Here is a 6,662-nt window from a genome sequence, read left to right on the forward strand (position 1 = left end):
ACAGAATATTGCAGCGCACACAAGTCAGCACGAGCCGCGACAACACCCGGAGGACCTGGAGGGCCTTAGCCCTTTGGTTGTTAACCGCGTGCACGACCCCTAACTTATCGCAGCGAAAAAGAATACTGCGATCGCGAAGGCTCTCCCCCCAAACCTCCAAGGCCACCATGATGGGAAAAAGCTCCAGCAACAACAGGTCGCCGGTCAGCCCCTCCCGTGACCAAGACTCGGGCCATGCAGCCGCGCACCAAGCCCCGTCTAGATAACATCCGAACCCCAACGAGCCCACCGCGTCCGTAAACAACTGCAGGTCGAAATTGTCAATGAGCGGGGCCATCCAGATCAGCACACCATTGAAATCCGCCAGAAATGAAACCCACACAGAGAGGTCTGTCCTAATCTCAGCCAAGAAACGGACAAAATGGTGCGGCCTGGACACCCCAGCCGTGGACCGTTCCAACTTCCGACAAAAAACCCTGCCCATGGGAATCACCCGACAGGCAAAGTTCAACAGTCCTAGGTGGGATTGAGCCTCCCGCAACGTCACCTTACGCCGCTCTAAGCAGCGCACTATGGACTCCTGAAGCTTCGAAAAACCCGTGGCAGCCGGCAAGCTCCTGCAACCATATCGATCTCGATACCCAAAAAGGACAAACAGGAGAGAGGCCCCTCCATCTTGTCCTCGGCCACAGGTACACCAACAAGGCACGCAGCGAAAACAGGAAACCACAGCGAGGAGAATGCACGGGCCCCATACACAAAAAGTAATTAAGGTAATACGCAATCCCGCTACCTCCGCAAGAAAACTCCACACACCAATGTAAAAAGGTGCTGAACTTTTCGAAAAAGGCACACGAAACGGAACACCCCATAGGCAGACACTTGTCTACAAAGTATTCCTCCCCGACGTGGAAACCCATGAATCAAAATTATTCCGGGTGCAAAGGGAGCAAGCGAAAGGCCGATTCAACATCAAGCTTAGCCATGAGGGCCCAAGGGCTGCAGCCCCGAACCATGCCCAGAGCATCCTCAAAAGACCGATAAACCACCGAACACTCCGGTGGATTTGCATCGTTAACCGAGGACCCAGATGGATAAAAATGCTGAATGAGCCGGAACTTACCTGGGGCCTTTTTGGGCACGACCCCCACCGGGGAAATAATCAAATCCCTGACTGGCGCCAGCGCAATGGGGCCCGCCATTCTCCCCAGGCGAACCTCCTGCTCGACCTTTTCCTGAAGTACGTCGGGGAAATCCCGAGCAGACTGCAGGTTCCTGGCGGCCCGAACTAAAACCTCCCCCTCCACCGGCAAACGAAAACCCGTCGCAAAACCATCCTGCAGAAATTCTGCGTCGTCTCTGTTTGGGTACCACCCCAACCATTTGAGCATGGCCCCCAAACGAACCGGGGTCGACGCCCTAACTAGCGGCAACCCCCCCACAGTTGTTTTTCCGGCCGCGCCCCGGCCGCCTTAGCTCCCGGTCGCCCTGCGCGAAAGCAAGTGGAAGCCGGGTGGGATCCATTACATCGTAAGCAAAGGTGTAGAAAACGACACCGTTTACCGAGGGGGCACGCGGAACTGTTGAACGTGAAGCACTTCCCCTTTGCCGGCGCCTGCTGCGGAGAACGGGCCGCGTTCCAAGGGCGACGCGGCGGAGCCTCAACTGCGGGCCGAGACTGATTCGCCACCGCGGTCAGAGCCACGGACGCCCCTTTAGCCACCATTTTCATATCCTGCGCTCGTGTGACCCAAAGCCATACCTCCACATCTTTGCATCCGAAGTCAATGATGTGCAGGCAATCGTGCTTCTGATGGAACTGCTTATCATAATGCAGCCACGAATCGTCCTTAGACTGATGCTGCATGTCATACACGAGGTGAATGTACCTGATGACGTTGATGTGTTCATCAGGGCGATCCTCCAAGTAGCACGCCGCGAAGACGCAGTGACCCGCCAACCAAGCGAAAGGCCTCTGCCCCAATACCGCCTTTCGCAAGCGCTTCCTTACCTTCCCTCTTGGTGTCCTCCGTCAACGTGAAAAGGTCGACGTATTCCTCCCGTCTAATCTTCTTCCTGCAACTCTCACGCAACCCCCGCAACACCGCCGTGTAATCGCAGCGAACTACACCCGGCAAATTACGCTGCCTCCTTTCCCTACGGGAACTACTACTACTCTTCCTAGACCGCTTATCCCAGTGCCGCGCCTCACGCCGTGCGTACTTGTAAGCCCTCTTCTTAGCCTTCGTGGTGCTACTAGCTGCCGACTGCAATGAAGAAGAAGAGGAAGAAGATCTGGACCTACTGCTGGAAAAGAAAGAAGAAGACCCACGTGATACAGCAACTGAAGGTGGCCCACTTCCTGAAGGTGAAACGTCCGCCACGACCGTCTCCTCTTCCCGATCGTCACCCGCATCCAAATCTGAAAAAGAAGGGAAAGCCGCCACGGGTGCTGAAGCCCCCCCGGCGGGGATGAAAGCAGACGCCCCTGCGGGCGACAGGGCAGCACCACCCAGCAGCGCAAAGGCGGAGCCCATAGCGCGACTCGCCTGGAGAAACTGCGCCATAGCGGGGCCAGAAGCACCAGGGAGAACGGCCGCGTCGACCGAAGCGGGAGCCACGTAAACGCCACCCGGGGACAACGCCGACAAAAACAGTGCAAATGCCGCCATCATTGCCGATATTGCCGCCGCAATGGCAGAGGGATCTGGAGCCGCAGCCCCAACAGTCCCCCCGCTCCCCGGGTCCGCAGTAGGGATGGCCCTCACGTCGCCACCACGCCGACCCGGTCGGCCCCGACTGGGACCGGCGCCAGATGGCCTCTGCACACCCGCATTCCTGTGTGATGCACCAGCCGCCCCAACACTGCCCCGGCCCCCACTGCCCCCCCCCCACCGGGAGAACCGGATGGCCACCGCTCCCAGACCGCACCACCCCACCCCACCCTGGCCCCGCCCAGTGACAGCAGAAGAACGGGGAGCCCCCCCCCCCCCCCCCGCTGGAGCAGGGAGAGCCCCCAGGAGGCACGAGTGCCAGCCGCATACTTGCTCGCGCGCCCGCGAACCAGGAGCCGCCTGGCAGGGGCGGCCAGTGGACGAGCCACTGGCCGCAGACCTGAACAAAACCCCCTCATCAACTGGGGATCCGTAAACGACTCTCAATGGTGGAGGGCGTGGGGACCGCACTAGCCGCCGCTGCGCTGGGAAAATCCCCCGGCGCCCGCGGCACAGCCAGCACGGGAGCGGACGCACGTGGACGGGCACCCGCAGCAGCGTCCGGAGACTGAGCCTCGGCCGTGAGCGCAGTGCTCAAGCCCGGGGCACGAGATGAAGAGGGGGCAGCAGGAGAACACCGTGCAGGGGCACCAGGGGAGCGGCAGGGACGGGACATGGCGGCCAGAACCAAATAACCAGGAGGTAATGGGCACAGTGAGGGGACGCAATGTGGGCACAATATAGAGTGCACCCAGGCCAGGCAGAGTGATTAACACAGCAATAAGGGGCAAGCAGCACAAAACACAGGAGAAAAGGGGGGGGGGGTGAAGAGCACTCACCCCTACAACGATTACAGCAGAAGAGGCTGGCCCAGCCCCTTTACCAGGCTTAAAAACCCTTTCCACCTACCCCCAACGTTCATTCCTATTGGCTAACAAGAAACTCCCATAATGCCTTACCATACTGCCCCCCAGACTAGCTGAGGTGTAACCCACTCCTCTCCTATTCTGTCAATTCGTTCTCCTAACGGACATCGGGTACCCGATCCCTAATCTAAAGGTCTCATTCAGTAGTCCCACTTCCTTTACCCATGCACAGGATTTATGTGATATAACTGTGGGTACTTAGAGGCTGTGCCTGAAGCCTGTTACATCCCTGGAGGCAGCGAAGCAACAGTTTATTGGGGATATTCAATTGTTTGAAAAGTCAATTGGGTGTGTGTTTTTTCCTATCTAATAGACAGGAATAAACAGACACCCAACCGACTTTTCAAACATTTGGATTCCCCCCTCTATGTCAATCAGAATCAGAATCAGCTTTATTGGCCAGGTGTACTCACGTACACTAGGAATTCTTTGTGGTACAAGTAACAAGTGACACCGTCTCTCAGTTCAACAGCAGAGTTCAACAGCAATAGTTCAGCAGATCTTTTGCGTTTAAGCAGTAACTTGCGTTTCGCGTTTAAGCAGTAACTTGCGTTTCCCTTTAAGGATAGCTGGTAATAAACAATAACTGGCACAACACTGTGGTAGTGACTTATTTACTAAGTTCATGCAAAAGTAATGCCCCCTGCAGCTATAAATTAACACTGACAAGGATCAGCAAAGCAGGGCATAGATAGTTTTTTTTTCATTTAGTCTCTTGTCAGTGTGTGTGTGTGTGTGTGTGTGTGTGTGTGTGTGTGTGTGTGTGTGTGGTGTGCTGTGTAGAGGAGGAGTGTTTTTTTATTGTTCTGTGTTGTTTGTGCTAAGTATGTCACATTCTGAGGTTAGTGAGGTGGAGGAGGTTAGTGAGGGGGGTGAGGCAGAGGAGGTTAGTGAGGGGGGTGAGGCAGAGGAGGTTAGTGAGGGTGGTGAGCCGGAGGAGGTGGCAGAGGAAGCACCTGAGTCCTCTAGTGAGAGTGATGTGGCTCCGCAGCCACGCATCAGGACCAAGACAGGGTGCAATGTGAAGTTCACTTTTGATGAAAATGTGGCCCTGGTGTGGATGATTATGAAATAGAATTGGCAGCTTTTTGGGCCAGAGTCTGCTAAGGTCTCATCCAGTAAAAAAAAGTCATCTGGAAGAAGGTGGTTGATGCTGTCTATAGTGAGGGCTTGCAGTATAGTGAGCGAACTGAGGAGACCTGTAGAAATCGCTTCTATGATATTACGCGCCGGGTGAAAGCCAAAATGGCCAAGGAGGCCAAGTTTGCACGCCAAAGAGGAGGTGGGCATCCTTTTGTGGCCACTTATTTAGAATATGAGGGTCCCCTGCAGAACCTTATTCCTCTGAAAGTAGTGAGGGGGACTTATGTCCAGGACTCAGATCGGCCCAAGGAGGCTGGTAAGTTGTGTATTTTAATTAGAGATGGGCGGGTTCGTTTCCTCGGGATCCGAAACCCCCCCCCCCCCGAACTTCACCTATTTTACACGGTTCCGAGGCAGCCTCGGATCTTCCCGCCTTGCTCGGTTAACCAGAACGCGCCCGAACGTCATCATCCTGCTGTTGGATTCTCGCGAGATTCGTATTCTATATAAGGAGCCGCGCATCACCGCCATTTTCACTCGTGCATTGGAGATTGAACGGAGAGGACGTGGCAGCTCCGTAATCTGTGCTCAGTGTGCTGCAAATATCTGTGCTCAGTGTGCTGCAAATAATCTGTGCTCAGTGTGCTGAAAATATCTACGTTCTCTGCCTGAAAACGCTCCATATCTGTGCTCAGTGTGCTGCAAATATCTGATCAGTGTGCTGCATTGTGGGGACTGGGGACCACCAGTATATATTAATTATAGTAGTACAGTACAGTAGGCCATTGCTGTATCTTGCAGCTCTGTGTCACTGCAAGTATCCATTCCATATCTGTGCAGCATTTTTGTGAGCAGTATATATAGTATTACAGTGCAGCATTTAGGTGACTAACAGTATATAGTTGTACAGTAGGCCATTGCTGTATCTTGCAGCTCTGTGTCACTGCAAGTATCCATTCCATATCTGTGTGGCATTTTTGTGAGCAGTATATATAGTAAAACAGTGCAGCATTTTGGTGACCAACAGTATATAAGCACATGAGGGAAAAGGGCCCTGCTCGTGAGAGCTTACAATCTAAATGGGAGGGGTAGACAGACATGGGTGACACAGATGGGGTACATAGAGAACGTGGAACAGAGGGTTAGGAATCAGGATGAGATTTGGCTGGGTTTGGTGAAGAAGTGGACCCCCAGAAGGCACCAGTCAATACTTAACATTGCAACATTTTACTGGGCTATGCAGGAGAAAATTAAAAATAGGGGAAAAAAAAAAAAAAAAAAGAATCGATAACTTCTACCGCTTTCAAAAAGGTCAATGGAAGCTGAAATAATGGACAACTACCTCATGGAAGCCAGATACAGTATACCAAACAGTACTTAGCAGAGTTAGGAATGAGTGCTTATGAAATACAGTAACATTTTGTCATAATATTTCAGAAACTGCATGGCTGGTCTCTTGCACTCTTTTGCTCTAATACACCACCTGCTTTAGGATTTATATTAAAAAACATTATGTCTCCATAATCCCAAAAACGTCAGTCTTCTTCCAGTGATTTGGACCAATAATACCATTGATTAGAACGAATAATTCCTGTGATTTTGTCATTTTCTTCCAGTGATTTGGACCAATAATACCATTGATTAGAACGAATAATTCCAGTGATTTTGTCATTTTCTTCCAGTGATTTGGACCAATAATACCATTGATTAGGAGAACAAATAATTCCTGTGATATTGAGGTGTTTGTGTCGCTTAGCTTAGCCGTCCAGCGACCACAGTGCACCACTTTTTCTCTTTTCTTTGCATCATGTGCTATTTGGGGCCATTTTTTTTAAGTGCCATCCTGTCTGACACTGCAGTGCCACTCCTAGATGGGCCAAGTGTTTGTGCCGCCCTCTTGGGTCGCTTTGCTTAGTCATCCAGCGACCTCGGTGCAAAT

This window comes from Pseudophryne corroboree, chromosome 7, assembly GCF_028390025.1.
Source record: "Pseudophryne corroboree isolate aPseCor3 chromosome 7, aPseCor3.hap2, whole genome shotgun sequence".
Taxonomy (NCBI): Eukaryota; Metazoa; Chordata; class Amphibia; order Anura; family Myobatrachidae; genus Pseudophryne; species Pseudophryne corroboree.